Source organism: Etheostoma cragini, chromosome 21 (assembly GCF_013103735.1).
Source record: "Etheostoma cragini isolate CJK2018 chromosome 21, CSU_Ecrag_1.0, whole genome shotgun sequence".
NCBI classification, from domain to species: domain Eukaryota; kingdom Metazoa; phylum Chordata; class Actinopteri; order Perciformes; family Percidae; genus Etheostoma; species Etheostoma cragini.
The window spans coordinates 2,883,199-2,901,652 of NC_048427.1; the positions used below are offsets into that span (position 1 = coordinate 2,883,199).

Here is an 18,454-nt window from a genome sequence, read left to right on the forward strand (position 1 = left end):
TTTGTGTATTGGCACTTGCATTAAGTACACAGCCAAATTTACTCCAGCACTGTCCGTATATAGTTATCGTTTTCCCTTTTTTGGTTTTGTTTGCTTCTCTCTTTCTCTATCACTCTGGGGCTGGGCACTGGGACCTCTTCATCCTCTCCAGATTTTCGTCAGCTAAGGTTTTGCGGGTTAGGTCATATGGAAAGCTGATTCCAGAGCTTGCTTCATCTCACATGGTTTCAATCACCTTTTCCTGACGACCTCGCAGGTTTTAAAGGCAGACCTTCGCTCCAGGACTCCTCGACCTGGACCAAGCCGGGCACTGGGGAGCAAGGAAATGAGGAGGAATGTAGAAACGAAGGCAGAGGAAGCAAGGAGGGAGGAGGAAAAAACAAAAATGAGATTTCACCCCTCTGTGTTCCTTTTTTTCCTTCTCATCTAGACTCATCCCTTTAAATCGTGTCTTCTTTTGTCTCATCTTGTCTCCTGTGGTTTCCTCTCATTTAGTCTCTTCCTTTAACATCGCCTCGGCTTGTCTCTTCTCATCATGTCTCATTTACTGTTGTCTATCTAGTCTTGTCTCCGTTTATTTGGTCTCTCCTCTTCTTTCCTTTTGTCTCCTCCCTTTGTCCTCTTGGTTCTCGTCTCATATCCTATTCTCCATTCTACTCGTCTCTATTTGTTCATCTCCTCTTTCTATTCGTCTCGTCTCATTTTCTCTTTTTGACGGACTGATCTCATGAAAGGGCGTATGTATGACACGCTAATTCCTATCTTGCCTAAGATGCATACTTGATTTTTAGCGGGTGTTAAACACAGCTTGGCGGTTATTGACTTACATTACCTTGCGATTGCGTATAAATTCACGCGGTAGCCTGTAGTATGAAAGGGCGAAAATACGCGTAAGGAGGTTGGCCAGGGGGGTGGATGGGTAAAACACAGGACTTTCACCCAGGAGACCAGAAATCGTATCCCGTGTGTCACGTTTCCTTAACTCGTTAACTTGATGACACGGAAAGTTGCCTGTATGTTTACATCTGCTGTATAAAGCGTAGACATACACGTGAATAGCTAAAAAAACACACCACTTGGCTTAAGAAAGTCGGCGTGTACATTTACGCAAAGTCATGATGTCATGTTGCTTTTTGATCTCGTCTCGTGGCATTTTGTCTCCTTTCGTCTTTCCTGTAGGTCCGTGTCCTCACCTCAGTTCTTTTCATCTCATCTCCACTCACCTATCCTCTTATCTTGTCTCTAGATGTCTATTCTCATTTTTTCTTAGACCATATCCTCTCTACTTTATCAGATTATAATTTAAGATGGCTCATCTGCTGAAATACCTGCTTTTACAGTCATTTATTGTTGCAGTTGATTGCAGAGCAAAATGTCATGCTTTATTAAGTGGTTTCACCGTTACGATGGATCTGTATCGTTGAGGGCAGACAGTTCCGAACTCACTAGACGGGACAAGGGCAGGAAAGGGGACGCCAGTCCTCGTGTGTTTGCTTTGTTTTCCCGAAGTAGCAGCAAAAGAGGAAGTAGGCTTGTGATGGCGAGGGAAACACTGAATGCAACAAAATGAGACAAAAATTAAACATAAGAAAAGGGCATTTTCTTCTCCTCTCGATTTGCTGGAACTTGCTCTATTACGAAGGGTTTCCCTTAACAACTCTTGGTGTCATTGGTAGGATTCATGGAGGCAGAGTGTGTTCACATGGATCCTGTGGAGAGGAGAGGCAGCCAGGGGTCACCTCAGGTCACTGGCAAGCACCGCGGGAGGATGTGACTCTGCAGCCTAACAAGGGTCTGCTGATGCGGGCCTACACATCCCATCTGTCAGTGCAGCTATTCCTCCTCACTGGCAGGAGTCAGCTACATGCAACAGTAAAGATGTGAGGGAGAGGAAGGGGTGGCTTCCTGAGGGAGGAAAACGGTGCGATGGCCAACGAGGAGCTGCGCCGAGACTCCTCCGCCTTGTTTTGTTTTCATTCTCGTCGGGGTCGGAAGTGTTATTTGGGTTAGTATTCAGAGTGCTGGTTTATAAACACGACTTCTGTTAGATGGGAACTAAGGGTCTGGTGGACACATTTTTGCCCGTTCTCTGTTTTTTTCTTCTTAAATCATTGGGGATGTCAGAGTAGATAAGTGCTGTAGTACGACAGCCGGTCCTGGCTGTTTAAATAAACTAAAAAATAAAAAGATCTTGGCATTTAGCTTGTCTTTGTCATTGCATTGGCTTTCAGTTTAACAAACATGATCTAATCACACTTGGGAAAAGCAGCTCTGCATTAAAGAAATAATACATCACTTAAACTGCAGTCTTTGCCAGGTGTAAACATGTTTAATAAATTTGCTCAAGAGAAAGAACCCTTTAAGTTCACTTTAATGGAAAAATACAGTTTATTACAATTTGGATGCTACTTGCTATAGATGTGGCCATTGTTTCTGTTGCTAATAATAACAGTACTTGCCAAGTTAATCTGTGTTTGGGGAATGCTGCCACGGTTTTATGGACCAAAGTGGCACATGACACAAGAATCAAGCAAACAATGTTTAACGATTTCTAACTTTTTAGATTAGTACTTGGAGTTGCACTTTACTTGAAGGTATCTACATAAAAGTGACATGACACTATCACAAAGGTGTCATAAAACATTATACACAAGTCATACACGTTTATGACATAACCTTTTAGTAAGTGTCATTCGGTTTTGTCATGATAAGTTATGGTTAGGGTTTATATGTCACGACAGTGTCATGTCACTCTTATGTACAAAACTTTAAGTAAATCCCTGTCACACCAACCAGACGGCAGACCCTTGGCAGAAAAGGCAGTTGTACTGATCAGTTTCCCCAAGTTGGTCAAAAACAAAAGTGCCTCGGAACACATCACAGCGATGAGACGCAATACGTCTGCAGAACAGTAGGCGGCCCTAATCTGTGTTGTTGCCCAAAAATGAAAACCGGCAGCTGATTGGACCAACGCGTCACATGGGGGTTGGTTTCTCTGCAAATTCAAAGCCAGACTGTCATGGCGGCTTGTTTGGAATACAACCTCATATTTTAATAAAAAAGTTCCCCGAAACTGCCCGACGCACGATTATCGGGTTAGTGCGTCACAGCCCAAAAGTGTTCCCGTACTTTGCTCTTATGTTTGAAGGTTATGGATTGTCATATTTTAAGAATGCTCCCGGTTGTGTTTTGCAATCATATATAACATTTACAGTCCAAACTATGTCAAATGGCTACGTCAAACACTCAAAACAGAACTTTTCAGGGAAAGCCCTTAAAAAGTAGTTACAAAATGCACTGTACTCTGTTTTACTGTCTGCATGGGCCAGACAGGTCAGTTGGCCACATCGATAACAATCTGCAGTGGAGCTGCATTCTACAACAAACAAATGCCCCGATAAATGACTGGACGGGGTGGGGGTTTACCCGAGGCAGCAGACATAAACACAGCAACACTGAGGTAATTTAGATATACCACTACCATTAGACCAATTAGGGTTCAATGCCTGTGAATCCACAGGGCTTTCCCTGTTCGCCAGAGACACAAAAGGGGAAAAGTACACCACAATTAAATGTGTTCAACAAAAATGGCAACAAGGGAGGAAATGAGAGAGGAAGCCAAGGTGAGGTCTGAGCAGCGGAGCTTCTCCTCAGCTGTCTGTAAGTCGGCCATCGAGGTAGGGTTGCATCGGGACTCGCCAGGGGGCTTTGGTGGAGCGTGCTGGCATTTTTGACACTGATCCTCAACCGACTTAATGGCGATAAGACATCTGGTCCACTCCCTCTCTGGGTCATATGAGCAAACTTTATCCAAGTTCAGTCTGATTGAGTATCACTTTGTCTTGGACAGTGGATGATGGCTCATATACTTTAATTTTATAATCCTTGATACGCAGGGTAAATTTGCACAGATTTGAGGTCTGCTGGCTCTTTTTACTCTTTTAATTTGAGATATTCTAGATCTTTTATTAACTTAATGAAATGTCAGGCACTTTGTGCAAGGAATTTGACATTTCCAGTTATTGACATTAAATTTTTTTCTGTCAGACCAAACCAGGTCCACTGGATTTTATCAGTTATTTCACAAAAAACAGACAACTGGTGTAAACTGGTCATCATTTTCAAATGTTGTGGCTGCAAACCAGTAAGTCCTCAGGCTGCTTTGGCGTCTGATGGAGTTGATCCTTGAAGGAGCCAGCCGCGATTTAAGGACTGCCCCGGCCCCAAATCTGCCATGACTCGACGCAACCATACAATGGAAACAAATGAGGGGGAGGGGGAGGGAAGGTTCAGTGGAAGAGTAGAGGCCATGCATCATGCAGCAGAGTGACTTTCCTCCAAGCTCGCTACTCCCTTAGATTGTATCAAAGACTTGAGCATAATAATAGCCTGTGTTTGTGGAAGTGGAGTGGAGCTTAGCAAGAGTACAAAAGAGCAACACTTTTATTATTTTGATAAATACATCCCAGTCAAAGGTCACAATTGGGATGATTCAGAACCAACATACTGAATCGCTCAACATTATAATTGCTGTGGTGTATGTCATGCATAGTAATAACATGCACTGAGGTGTAATATAAATGTTTAGCAAAAAAGTGACATCTTATTAATTTATCTGCGTAAAACAAAGCTGACACTCGGGTTGAACTTCAAGGAGCCTCTCTTCTTTCTCCTCTTCTCTCTTTTCTGTGACGATGCTTATCCTGTGGCCTCATTATGAGAGCAGAAGAAAAGGCCGTGGCCCTGTTCCTTGTATCACATTTTCGGGGGGTTTTAAAGGGTTGTTATGGTTTGCAGATGTCACCCTGCATAGCATTTGAAGAGAGTCATTCTCTGGTGCTGTAAGGCAGGGACCCTCCTTTGCTCTCTTGTCTTCTCTCCTGGGTGCGGTGTCAGGGAGGGGTATGTACAGAGAAACCCCACGGGGTGGATACGAAAGGGTAAAAAACACTCACAAACACACAGTACTTGCACACGCGTATTCTTTTGAAAGCATACCGGAATGCAAAAAAACATGACAACAACCATTGTTGTGATTGCAGAGATTGCACATGTTTGATAATGAAACCCTGGCATGCTTTCAAATGAATGATGCATCGGTCTGATTTCTATCAAATTCTCCTTTTCGGCAGGCTGTCTTGTCACTGTTATGTCTCATGTGAACATTTATGTAGCGGAATCAGGGTACCGTAGGGGATGTAGTGGTTGTTAACTCATCTAACCCGCCATCCCTACCTAACAAAAACGGATACTAGAGCATGTGTTAATGATGCAAAAATTCCGCTAAATCATAAACATTTGAGGGAAAAATGTCCCTCTTGTCAGCCCGGTCAACCAAAACTTCACACCCAGCAGAGGCCCTCTTGTCTCTCACACCTTCCCACTCATTGGTCACATTTTGGTTTGAGGGAAGGACCCATTGGTCCATCCACTGTATTTGACAAAAATGTAAAAGATGACAGGAGTGGAAAAAATTAAGACTTTGCATCTTCATATACATATTTCCAGCGTTAAAGCCACAGCACAAGTTTGATCTTGAGTCAAAGAAATGCACAAACATTTTATGATGGCTGGTTTTATGCAGGGAAATGAGCTCCTGCAATCTTCAGCTTCCAGTGGTAATTGAAAATAAAGATATGTTTATCCCTGGGTTTCTTAATAGCTCCAAAATGCAACTTAAAAGCAAAGTCTGGGGCAGTCAGTCAGTCAAAGAATGTCTTTAGCACAATGACGTATGCTATAACAAAGCCGGCAGGGTGATTTTAATGATGCCGTTTCGATTCCAGCTTGGGCCTTTAAGGGAAAGCAAATGTTCATGCACCACTGCATTATAAATGGATTTGATTTTGAGAAGTACTTAGGCACAAGACCAAACTAGGCTGAAAGGCCCAGGGACTGTAAACTAATATTGGTTTACAACACATGGTCCAGATTTCATAACCGACATTAAGACTCAATCCTGGAGGACACTCCTATGGAAAAAGGATGATTGATGAGCGTAACACAAGGTGTGCATGTGTGTGCGAGAATGTACGATGTGTGTGTTACTGTGTGAGCGCAGCTGGATAGTTGGATGCTAGCAGGTTAGTAAGAACTGATCAAAAAAGGCTCCTTTTGTGCACTTAAGTGCTGTAGTAGCACTCTGTTTCTTTGAGAAGTGCCAAACTTGGCCAGTTGGCCGTGCATTTAAGGAATAGGAGGACATTTTAATAAATACACATGTTCACTTTCTTGCTGAGCGGTAGATGCGAAAATTGGTACCACTCTATCATTCCTCTCATCTAGCATTCAGCAAGACAGCAAAATAATGTTAATATTATTATTTCCCTTGCCCCAAAAAATGAAAAGCAGATCTTACAACCTGTCCTTTATGCAGGGATGCTTCATGTCCTTGCATACACCTAAGGCTGGGTACAGAATTCAATACTTTTAGACACCGACTGAACTGCCTGCAAAGTTTTAAGTATCAAATAATGCCTCGTCATTCAATACTCAATGTCAATACCTTAGGAGTAAATCTCATCAGTGTCATTGAGCCAATGAACATGCTTCTACCAAGATCTAACATTTGTGATTGCTTGAGACAAGCAGGAAAAAAGAGACCGGGATTACGTAGGAAGATCTGAAAATCAATAAAGGCGAACTACACAATACATTTTGTAAGCACGTTCTTGTACTATATTTATACTTTTTAATTGCACTGTTAAAATATGGAAATTGATATATCTTATCTTAGGCAACTGCAATACCTTTGATTCATCTTGGCTGTTAAAGGGAGGACAAAATGCTGCACTGCTATGCAGTCCATCTCTGCCGCGAACGGACAAATGTCCGGCCAAGTCCTTCTCGAGTCATGCTTCAAAAGCTGCAAAAACTCTTTATTGTGTTCCTCCTCCCTATTGCCTTGCAATCCAGACAGTCCGACCACTATTTGGAAGTCACGCTGCATGCCTGTGCACCCAGAAAAAACTGGGACTTGGCCGTGTGCCAGGCTCTGGCGATGGGTATCGGCATGAGACATTATAGTAATTCTGTAAATAGCAAGCCATCGAATTTTTTTTTTATCTCAGATCAAATCAGTATTTCTCTCAAACCGCTTCCCAAACCAGAGCACGCACACACACACACACACACACACACACACACACAAACACACACACACACACAAACAAATAATGAACGTGCGCACACACATTACAGGCATCAGATTTTTTTCAATGCCTTGTCGTCTGAGGATTAAAGGGCTGCTGAGATGCTAGTCTATATCCCCAAAGTTTAACTTCCAGGATTGCTCAGTTGCTGCCGGAGTTTTTCGTCCGGATGTCTGCTACCTTCCGCTTTCTTTGTGTTGGAATTTTAAACTCTGGTGGATTTATGAGGACCATGGTTAACTGCTCCTCAGATCTGAGCAGGGTAAATTCAGACAGCTAGCTAGTCAAATCTGTCCAATCTGAGGTTTTTGTACGTACACGTTTCCCCAAAACAAGTTCCTTTCCAAGGCTATTTTGCATGACGATTGTGATTGATTTAAAAAAATGCCAATAAACCAGAGCATGTTTTCTCCCATCCCTAACAGCTATGTGGACTAGCCAGACCCTCTTCCGCAGTGCTGTGGATTAGGGTCTGGCAAAATGAGATCACATCTTTGCCAGGATCAACTTGACAAGTACATCTTATCAAACTGTTGGCACACTGCTTTATTGCCAGTTGGAGGAGAATCTCAGCGGCTTCTGTTGACGTGTCTTATTCACACTTTGGATTTAGATTCTAAACCAGATGACCAGTGCTATGGCACTGCACTCAGTATTCCCCGCAGTCGATATGTTTCGCTCAGATTACAGACTTTCCGCTGTGTGAGCTCAGCATGTCAGAGCACAAGAATGACGAAGTGATCAGTGGGGTCTCCTCTGGAAAAGCTCCCACGAAATGAATTGAGATACTACAATAACTTCACAACACACATCCCCCGGGCCCAGAGGCTACATCCAGACTACAGTGTTGCTGTTAATCTTGATGACACAGGATACAATGGCTCCGCTATGGCTGCACTGCTGACTCAAATTGCTTTTTTTCCCCTCCATTTAGCTGACATGCATGTGATATTTCATTTGTTGTCTTAACTAGGGTTTATTTACCTAGGTCCAAACTTTCAGATTTGGAACCAGAGAAGGAAATGTCACCTTCAAAGTGGTTTTACTCTAGGAATTGTGTAGTGTAAATAGCTAAACATCAGACTTCTTGTGTTTTTTTTAACGTGCTAAGATCAGACGTGCATCCAGACTTTAAGATATATCATTATAATAATTTGAGATAAAATTTAAAGATATGGCAGGAATTTTAACTTCTCCTCACTGACAAAATAAATGGGAAACCACATGAAAATGATTTTATATAGAGACTGCATTTGTGCCACAAAATGCTTAAAAACAGATGTGTGTTACCATGTCAACATAGCCTCAGTCCTATGGGTAACATGTCAGGTTTATGCGGAGTGTGGAAATGTAGCCAGTGACATTTGCGTGCAATGAGAGTGCAGTTGTATGTCATTTTACTTTGCTGGAGGTTCTGGTCTGATCCAGGAATGTGTAGGAGGCCCCGCAAGGCAACATCACCCTCTTCTGTACGACTTGCTGGAGCTGTAATGATGAGCACGACCGAGCATCATGCTCATGACCCTTAGGTCTGTCCATAAAAAGCTTTAAAAAATAATTATATTTAGTGATTAAGACCGGCAGTTTAAAAATCACTTAACTAGGCTATTACATCTAGGTCATTACAATCTCCTCTGCAAATAATATGAGCCAGACCAGATATAACCAACTCATGTTCATGTACTGTAATGCAGAATTTAACGTCAGCAGTACAACCTCAAAACTTACCACAGAACTGAAGTATCTGAAGTAGTAATCTCAACTACTAAACAGGTTGTATACTGTATATCGCAGAGCATCACAGGCGGATTTTTCTATTCACTTTTTGGTCACTCTTGTGCAGTAAATTGGCTCTTTAACACACATTCTTGTGTGTGTGTGTTATTGTGAAAATAAAATGGGTTACGGACTAGAGAGTTGTGGGGAAGGCTCTGCCAGATAATTGTGCCAGAGGAGATAAGCTTTATTGTAGTTGCTGTAGCTTAATTATCTTCTTTTAGTGTTCTGTTTTTTCACCGCAGGGGTCTCATTTATAAATCACAACCTTTGCGTGGGAAGTGGCGTCCGCACATTTTCAGCCCCGGTTTGTGCGTACGCCACTTCGCACGCAAAGGTTGTGATTTATAAAAAAACTAAATTGGAGTAACCAAAATACTGCGGTGACCCCCCACCGTGCGTAATACTGCACAATGGCACTGTTGGCACTGCAGGAGGACTAACCCTAAATGGAAGAATGAGGAGATAAAGACTTCAGGGACCATGACGATGACTGGCTAATATGACGATTTATATTCCCTAAAGCTGTTATCTTGGGCCCATGTACTGAATTGGTTCCAGCACAGAGGGCAAGGTGCCGAAACCGTGCCATCCCGGTCCAAATACAGGTCCTCGCAACTCTGGAGGCAACCGGCTGTTCACAGCTAAGTGTGATTATATGAATATTCAACTTCAACATTATCACTTGTTTGGATATAATACAGTTCAGGTAAAATCTTATCATATGGTATTGTCTGGTACATGTATCCAAGCTGTCCCTGAGTGCCGTAGTGCCTGTTCTGTCAGGTTTCCCTACACTGTGTTAGAACAGGCTGAAATTATAATTCAACTTGCAACAATTCCCGAGTACCAGTAGTTTTTTTTTGCTTTTTCTCCGCCAATCGTCATGATTCTGCATGATTCGCAGTCCTGAAAGAACAACTGCAAGGTTCATTAACATACTGACCAGCAATCAAAAGCTGCTTTGTCATCATGTTCTAGTTCTGCAGCTTCGATTTCAGAATGTCTATCCTATCCATCTTCTATGGCTCTTTGTAACACCAGTGCACTACGGTTTACCCTCACCACGCCTTCAGTCTGACCATGCCTGTCCGTCAGAAACAGTGTCACATGATGCGGTTCAGCGTAGCGTTCCAAATGTTGTGTAATCAAATACACTGATATGGCGGTACATTAAAAATTCATATCACAACAAATATATACACCAGTATTTTGTGTCAGCCGGTATACCGCCCAGCACTAGTTTAGCTGCCAAAGAAGGCGGTAACAAATATACTCATAGTACCCAACATTCTGTGCCTATGTATATGTATGCACTGCTGTGTGCATGTGTTTTGCAGTGCAGAGTCTGACTCTGCAGTAGTGGTCTGTGTGTGTGTGTCAGTGCTGTGGTGGTCTGAACCCTGAGCTGGCTTCCTCCCAGCACCTCCGAGGCAGAGGCGAGCCCCGCAGCCAGGCCTGGCCCTACTGTGGGAAACAGCCTCTGTGTTATTGTACGCACAATGAATTGCTGATGACGCATTTGTTTATGCGCTCACTCAAATAAAGGGAACATAAAATATTTGGCCCAAATAATAATAATCCATTTCCTTGCCACCACAGAAATCACATGACAATAAAAAATAAGCAGACAGGCCGTGAAACGTTTGTATTTTGTGTATACGATGAAGATTTGTCTGCACACACCCTTCATGGTGACCATTACCTCAGATGTATGTGCACCATTAAGGGGATCTGCCCTATACATTAATGCAGCCGCACATTCCTCAAAATCATGACGTTGTGCGAATGATTGGAAATTTGTCTTTGCTGTTTTGAATTCAAATTAATGTCTGCAATTGAAGACACCTTGTTGTGTCCTCAGTAGAAGTATGGAAATTCTGATTGAAATTCTGAATCTGGGTTTGGCAGTGAAAATAATGCCTGGGATTGAATTAAACTGGGCTGCATGTGTACCCTCGAAGTCAGCATCTTCGGTGGAAACTCCAAACTTCCAAGCAAATCCTTCCATCTAATACAGAGAACTTTCCTCTCACAGTGAATCTGACCACAGAGCTGTTATTCCCTTGTGACAGATATTCCTCTGTCAAGAACTATTACACTGTCCCACAGTGATTCTCACACGCTCCAAACCTCACAAATTCAGTGGGAGAAAATTCTCTGCAGAAAAAAACCCTAAAAGCCAGGAAATGTGAAGATCAAACACAGGAATATAACACTATAAACATCACACGAAGGGCTCTTTATGGGCCAGCAGCTCTTGACTGACAGGCAGCATGTCGGCTGGCATGTAAAACGAAAGGGAGGTCAGGCCTATTCACTGACTTTCCTGTTTATATGTGGCGTGATTTGTCTCGGGCTGCGTTCGGCAGCTGAGCATGGGGAATGTTTATAAATGGCAGACTGGCACAGAGAAGAGGGAAGGGTGTGAGAAGAAGTCTAGAGATGAAAAGAGACAAACCTGGCAATTTGAGGTAATTTGATGTAGTGATATTTGCCTGTGAAGGTAAAGGGTGCTGTGTGCTGTGACAGCAGTACAGAGGTGAGAAGCACAGCAGGACAGGCATGGTGTAAGGTTTACAAATAGTGCATAATGGGAAGGTCTGCAACAAGGTAGGCCACCTAGGGAGACAAAATGTAATGTTTCCAGTAAAATATTGCTCGAGTTTTTTAAGCAAATATTTGCAATTTCGTCTAAATAAAAAGTGTGAATGTTTCCATCAACAACCTTTTTGAGCAGGATCGTAGCCCGAATTATGGAAATACTGAGGTCATGAGTCCAAGCTACTAAATGCATACTAAAAAAGTATGATTAACCCTCCTGTTTTCCTAAAAAATGTCAGATGTTTGTCCGTTTTTAAACCGGAAGGACAACACAAGAGTTTGGAATCAAAAGTATTTAGAAAATGATATATAAATGTTACGTTAAAACAGTTTTCTTCAAACTATCTCATTGGTCTTTCTTTGTGATCTATATGAGATTAAACACCAAATACCAATACCAAACATTATGCTACATAGGCCTGGATGATTAATCATTATAAAATTGCGATCTCCGGGGACCGGATGCCACAGTTGATGGAGCTGGCGCCCATGTGTGTGGGGGGGTATGCTTCTCGGCGCGGCACGGCGGGCCCGGGTTTGGCTCCAACCTGTGGCCCTTTGCTGCGTGTCGTTCCCACTCTCTCCCCCCTTTGTGTCTTCAGCTGTCAATAAAAGCCTAAAAATGCCCCAAAACTAATCTTATAATCTTGTGGTATAAGGCGCTCCCAAAAACTGCAATCCCCCCCCTTCTCTTCATTGAAGCCTCTATGTTTACAGGCTTGTGGTGATGTGCAATGTGCTGTAGGTGCCAAAAGAAATCTGTTACTGGTGCTGTGCTCCCAATTTGTTTGGTTTTGTCATGGCCAAAAAATTGAGGCAGAAAATCGTGATTCATATTTTCCCCGAATCGTGCAGGCCTAATTCTACCTACTTCTAATTCTGATTTACTGTAGTTAGCTTCATTAGGGACATAATTATTAGAACAAACACTCAATAAATATAAAATGTTCACTGATCACAATTTGTGGCCTTAAATAGTAGTCCCATTTAAATATAGTGTGCAAAATGTGGAATTAGCCAACAGAATACTCAAATTATTACCTACAAACGTTCTTGTGATAGTACACATTCTTGAACAACTCCTTAACAGATGTACGGTCTTTGTTTTTCTTTGCAGCTGTTACTTATCAGTCGATGGGAGTAAAACAAGTCGTCTTGCCTGCCTTTCTTTCTCATACGTCACTCCTAATCAGCCGAGATCATTTCGCAGACCAGACTGTGATGAAACACTCTAAGTTGCATTCAACATCCGCAGAGACATTATCATATTCATACTGCAGACCGCCTGGAGAAATAACCAGCCTGATGCATTGTGAACAAAAAGTGCTTCATTCGTCAAGCACTGCCTTTTTTTACCAAAACCCCTTTTCCCCAATATATTTTCTTGGCTTTTATGTTTAGGTGATTGGAATGTGTACTCTTCTGCCCCAGAGAGGAATAGAACAGGACTTTAAGAGAAGAGGACTCAGGTTAGGGACCTATCTTGCCAGGCGTTACTAATGAACTCAGTTGTCCGGGGACTTGCAATGTCAGCCTGCCTTCCGGCATTCTTATCATCACCCACACAAAACCTCCCCACCAATCAAACTGGATTCTGGAGAGGAAGTTGAAAATGTCAAAGGCTATTAATTCTGCTACGGCCCTCTTTGTCTGCCTCTCAGAATACTAATCGTGGAGCAAGAGTGGGCCAACCATCTTTTTTTAGGTGTTCCTGTGAGGAAGAATTTGAATGAGGGAGTCAATTACAAGGAAAGTGGAAATCTTTGGAAGACCAGCGCGGCTACAACTCACCGCCTAGGGGAATGAGAACCATGTAAAACCCTGTTATTTTAAGATTCAGCTTTAGACCACCAACACAATGAGGTATTCACATTTTTAATAGTAGGTTGTTGGCACTGGTTAAGCCTGGTTTCCTCTTTAATAGTCATGATATCCTGTTCTGCACACTTTCTTTCAAAGTAGCTCAGGTAAAGCATGGGTGGGACCTTCCGTTTCATGACACATTTTGTCGAACTGATGGCTTTTCTTTGTGCTTGTGCAAAGGAGCTAAAGTATACTCTTTCATACAGACACACAACCCATCAAAGAAACTCTATATATGTTTTTCCGTGAAGCAGTCACACTGTCTAAAAAGTTATCCTTGCTTGAAGCTACAGTACTTTAACCGCACATGTGCCCTGCTATTATTACATTACTTTGTCATTTACTCCTATAAACTTACTTGCTGGAGTTACGGTCATTTATTGAACTTTGTTATCTGAAAGCTTGTAGCTTGTCTCGCATGACAGTAAGCATATGGCTTGTTTTTCTTAGAACAATTGTTCCCATACCCTCACTCACATATTGAATTTAAACATATTTGTTAGATAGAGCTTGTTTTGAACACATTCCAAAGTGGGCTCTATCTATGTCAAGAGCAATTTTGCTTTGTTGCTTCTACAAAGCCAATGAGGGACTCTGCAAAACATATGTGATAAACAGCCTGCATTACTTTCTCAACCGCACTTTTATCGTTTGTGTGTATTGTTTAAAACCAATATTTTTTGTTGAATTAGTAGCAATTTAAAATAGTTAAAAAAATATTTTCTAGGCAATCATGGGAATGGGAATAAATAAAAAAATTGGACTTAACTAAAGCTAAAAGTCATGTAATCATTGGACTCCAATTCAACCGTGGTTAAATCAGAGGACTCCAATGGGATGGCCCTGTTGTTTTCACTACTTGTAAGTGCAGTAGATAGTTGATGGCTAACAAACTAGCAATAATAATTTGATAAGTTAACTTTATTTAAAGGCCTTGGCTGGCCCCTATAGTGGTCTAAATCACCTAATATAGCTTTAAATAAGAGCAATATTATGCAATAGTATATAAAAAAGGTTAAACATATCAACAGTGACAGTGACAATTTTCCTTAAATCAGGGACATAATCAAGTGAGACAACACAAAAAAAACTTAATTGCCAGTTCTAACTAAAAGAAAATAAAACCATTTTCCAAAACGTCTTCATTGCAATTGTAATTCAGCCTTACTCATTGCCAGATCACAAAAAACTGGCAAAAACATCAAAGTCCAATGAAAGTGAAAGAATATGGTTGATGTTGACTTGGAAAAGAAACACAATTAAATGACGAAACAGGAAATCTCTGTGTATGCGTGTTCTTTCAGCAGTCTAAAAGTCGTTTTCCCCCTCCAGTTTCTGGGGTTGTGTTGAAAACTAAAATCGTCTGTTTAAGTGGCTGTCCTCCTTTGGACCATGTGACCAAATGTAGCCAAGAGTGGAGCCTCCGGGGTTGGTGACTAAGGCTAGATGTAATGCCTGGCATGAAGACACAAGCTCTTTTTACCCTTCATCCAAATTCCATCACTTTGGGGTGTGCTGGTGGATCAACAAGCTAAGGTGCAAACTGTTTTCGTGTGATGTAAAACATTAGATTTTGTCCCATGATCTTTTGTTCTTATTTTTCTCATTCACCTCCCCAATGCTCTGCGCTGTACATTAAGCAATAAAAAAAACAAAGAGCATATAAAACTCACATGTTCTTCTTTCCTCTCAGCCAACCATCTTCGCTGAGCTTGTCATCTAGGAGCTGGAAAGGATGATGGGAGCGTGCTCACCAGACCTTAGAGTATCTTAAAATGGACATATGTGTAGGAGCTTTGTTTGAGCATGAGACCTCTGGCAGGGTGCGTCCATCGTGGTGTAGGCGTTCAAAAGACATCCAGGAGGTACTGTATATCAATGAAGTCATCTCTAACAGTAAAAAATCTGTTCCAGTACAAAGAAATAACAGGTCAAATGCAGGGGCGAAAGAGTTGGAACGGGTAGGTTTACTTCATTTACTTCACACAATCTGTTCCAATGACATCATTTCCTCCAGGGCATCCCACTGGACGTGCCCTAGTGGATGCTGATCAACCACTCAGAGCTGAATGATAGGGTGTGATATGAATGGGCAGCTCCATGACTGGTTTGCACATCATTGTCCTACTGACAGAATCCATTATCCATGTTACCTACACATTTTTTCTCTCAGTCCAATCCAAACCAGACATGACCACACTGGACCAGACCAGGCTCTGTTCTGTCCCTGGGTACAAGATCTGTTTGGGGCAAGGTGGTTTGGGGAAAGGTCCTTAGGAAGTTGATACTGGCTCCACGCCACTTGTGCGGAGACTTTCTAAGTTCAGTTCCCAGATAGGTATAAATGGGATTGGGACAGCACTTTACAAGTTACCTTGGCGACGTTCAATGACAAGGATGTTGCTGGCAACTGCCGATTTGGGTATTTTCATTTTAAGTTTGTTGCTTTCCACAAGGCTAAGGCACAGGAGATGGCTGGCTGATTTCAAATGTTTTCAAATTCTTGTTTTACAAGCTGGATAACGGGTACGTTCTGTGGTCGTGTGTCATGCTGTTGTTTAGCTTTGTAATTTCCTGATTTCCCTATGGTCTCCGTGGCAACCATAAGCCATTACAATTTAGCAAGAACGCGCACCAAAGTCTGTTACTCTGTGAGACCGGACTATGAGATTGATCTGTGTTTCAAGCTGAAAATCCAAACTAATCAGTCCCTCCAGGATTTGGTGATGTCACAATGTCGCCAATTCACACAAGTTCAACCAATCACTGTAACTTTGGTGCGACTCACAATTTTGACCAATACCCGCAACTTTTCCCCAAATTTGACCAATAACTGAAGTTTCCCGCAACTTAAACCACTCCCTGCAGTCCCACGTGCCAGACTCTGTATGAGTATGTGACTCTGAGAGCCAACGACCAAGCGAGAATGAGAACGGGTTGACGTCACACGTACGTGGCCATATTCAATCCTTGTTTACCGAGGCGTGTGTGACTCAAACATCTCACTTGTACCAACAGAACGTACAGCGTAAGGCTGTGAAAAACATGTCAAACGTTTCTGTAATGATTTTTTACGCTGAATCAGCTGCTTCTTCAACCCGGTCGGCTCTCTGCAGAGTTCCCCTCGCAACTGACGCGCACAAACACACACAAACACACACGGTGGATGCAGGAAAACAGTACATGAGACATAAAGGGTGATCTAAATTGAGAACAGCTACACTTGTTATCCTAGGTGCAATGATAAGTTATCAACAAGCCACTGACACATAGTACGTTCAATTTTGATTAAATCGATAAATTATTCTTTTCTTAAATCCACCAGCCATTTTCATATTATACCAACATTTGCAGCATCCTGAGCCTTTTTGGTAAAGTTACTAGGAAAACTCAGCCTAGAGTAGTTTTATTCTCCCCAAAACCAGTTTCCTTTTAATTTTAAAGAACTATACAAAAAACCATCTCAATTTTTTTTTTTTACAAAAGCTCAATAAGCTTAAAAATGGTTATTTCATAGGGTAACACAGTCCTTTTATTCTTTGGTAATATAACACAAAAAAATGAATGCAGGTTTAAATTTAGAGTAGTGCGAGTTTAACATGTATGTAGTAAGGTTACCCAAATAATTTAGAAGGAGCTTAAACGGAGGGAGACAGAAAGTTGTTCTGAGCCCATTATGTGGTGTTGTTTCTGGGTATTGTGAGATTGTTTCCAGAGTTCTTGAATGCTCCATTGCAGCCCAGTGTATGGAGGTATCATACCACTGTGACAGCCCTTTTGTGAGCCAGTGGAACATATCATACCCGGCTCCGCCCAAGTTGAAAAGCAATGAAAATATTTTTCTTTAAAAGAAAAGAAAAGAAACAGGTTTAAACCTCTGTCTCCTCCTCACTCTCTCTTTCTCTTGGTCTTCCATTCTATCCTCTGTCTAGCATCTCTCTGCGTTTCCACTCATCTTCATCGCCTGTTACCTGATACAAATTGGCCTTCAGCCACAAAGCACCGCTTTTGGGGCCAGGACAATGGATTGCCCTATGAAAAGTTGATAAATCCATAGGGTGGTGTGGCTGCGAGTTTACAGTCAGCTATTGTTGGTCAACACAATACAGAAGCAAATCTCCTCCTTCACACTATTATGGCAATTGTGCTCCAAACACACATTCTGGGGCTATTCCATTATTTCCGCTCGCAAAGTATCCTTTTCAGCTTATTGATGTCTTGTTTTGTTATTGGAGGCTTTCACCCAGAAGGTCAATGGTTCTTTTGGAACAGGTTTTCTTCAGGTGGGTGTGTGTGTGTGTGTGTGTGTGTGTGTGTGTGTGTGTGTTCTCGTTTAACTATATTCGTGGGGTCCAAAAGCCAGGAGTTCAGTAAACTTGTGGGGTCCCGACAGCTTTGCATCATGTCAATTACAGGTCCCCACAAAGATGGTGCCATGCACTGTGTGTGTGTGTGTGTGTGTGTGTGTGTCTGGGGAGGAAATTCTACGGAAACATAGGATGTAGTCAGCTTTTCACTTTTATCCTTTTTCTCATTTCTCTTATATCCCCTTTTGTTTTTCCTGTCTGCCTGTGGGAGGACAGTGTTTTTGCAGAACGCCGAATTTTTAAGGGCTTTTATGGACAAGTGAATAGATTACAAACAGCTGGGGAGTAAAAGTAAACTTGATCTGAGTGATTTGAAATGTGTTAAGAAATATTTACTCCACTAGTTGTAACTACTCTTACTTCATTACATCACAGTCTATCACGTTTCCATTGTGAGTGTATGGGAACTTCCTTTTTTTTTTTTTTTTTAAGAAGAAGAATCAATAAGTGTCACCATGTAATTTAATGTCTTTGACATCGTGCATGTTTGCCAATAAGGAGGTGATTGATGGGTGGATAGCCAGGTCAAATAGCTGCATCGTCAATATGTTTGAACACTGAGAGCCTTTGACCTGTGATCATCTGTTCCCACCAACCCACTGCTACGGGTGTCACTCATGCTAAGTTGTGGCCTCAAACGCACCGAAGTCCTGTGTCTAAAAGAATAAGGAACTAATCACACAGATTTAAAAA

At 42.0% G+C, this 18,454-nt stretch overlaps 1 long non-coding RNA gene across 1 annotated transcript; it reads left to right on the top strand.

The window, feature by feature from the left end:
• Positions 1–10,295: 10,295 nt before the first annotated feature.
• Positions 10,296–17,855, top strand: LOC117936904. The gene is made up of 3 exons (XR_004655047.1): positions 10,296–10,310; positions 13,281–13,284; positions 17,678–17,855. It is a non-coding gene; the product is annotated as an uncharacterized LOC117936904 (long non-coding RNA).
• The last annotated feature ends 599 nt before the right edge of the window (positions 17,856–18,454 follow it).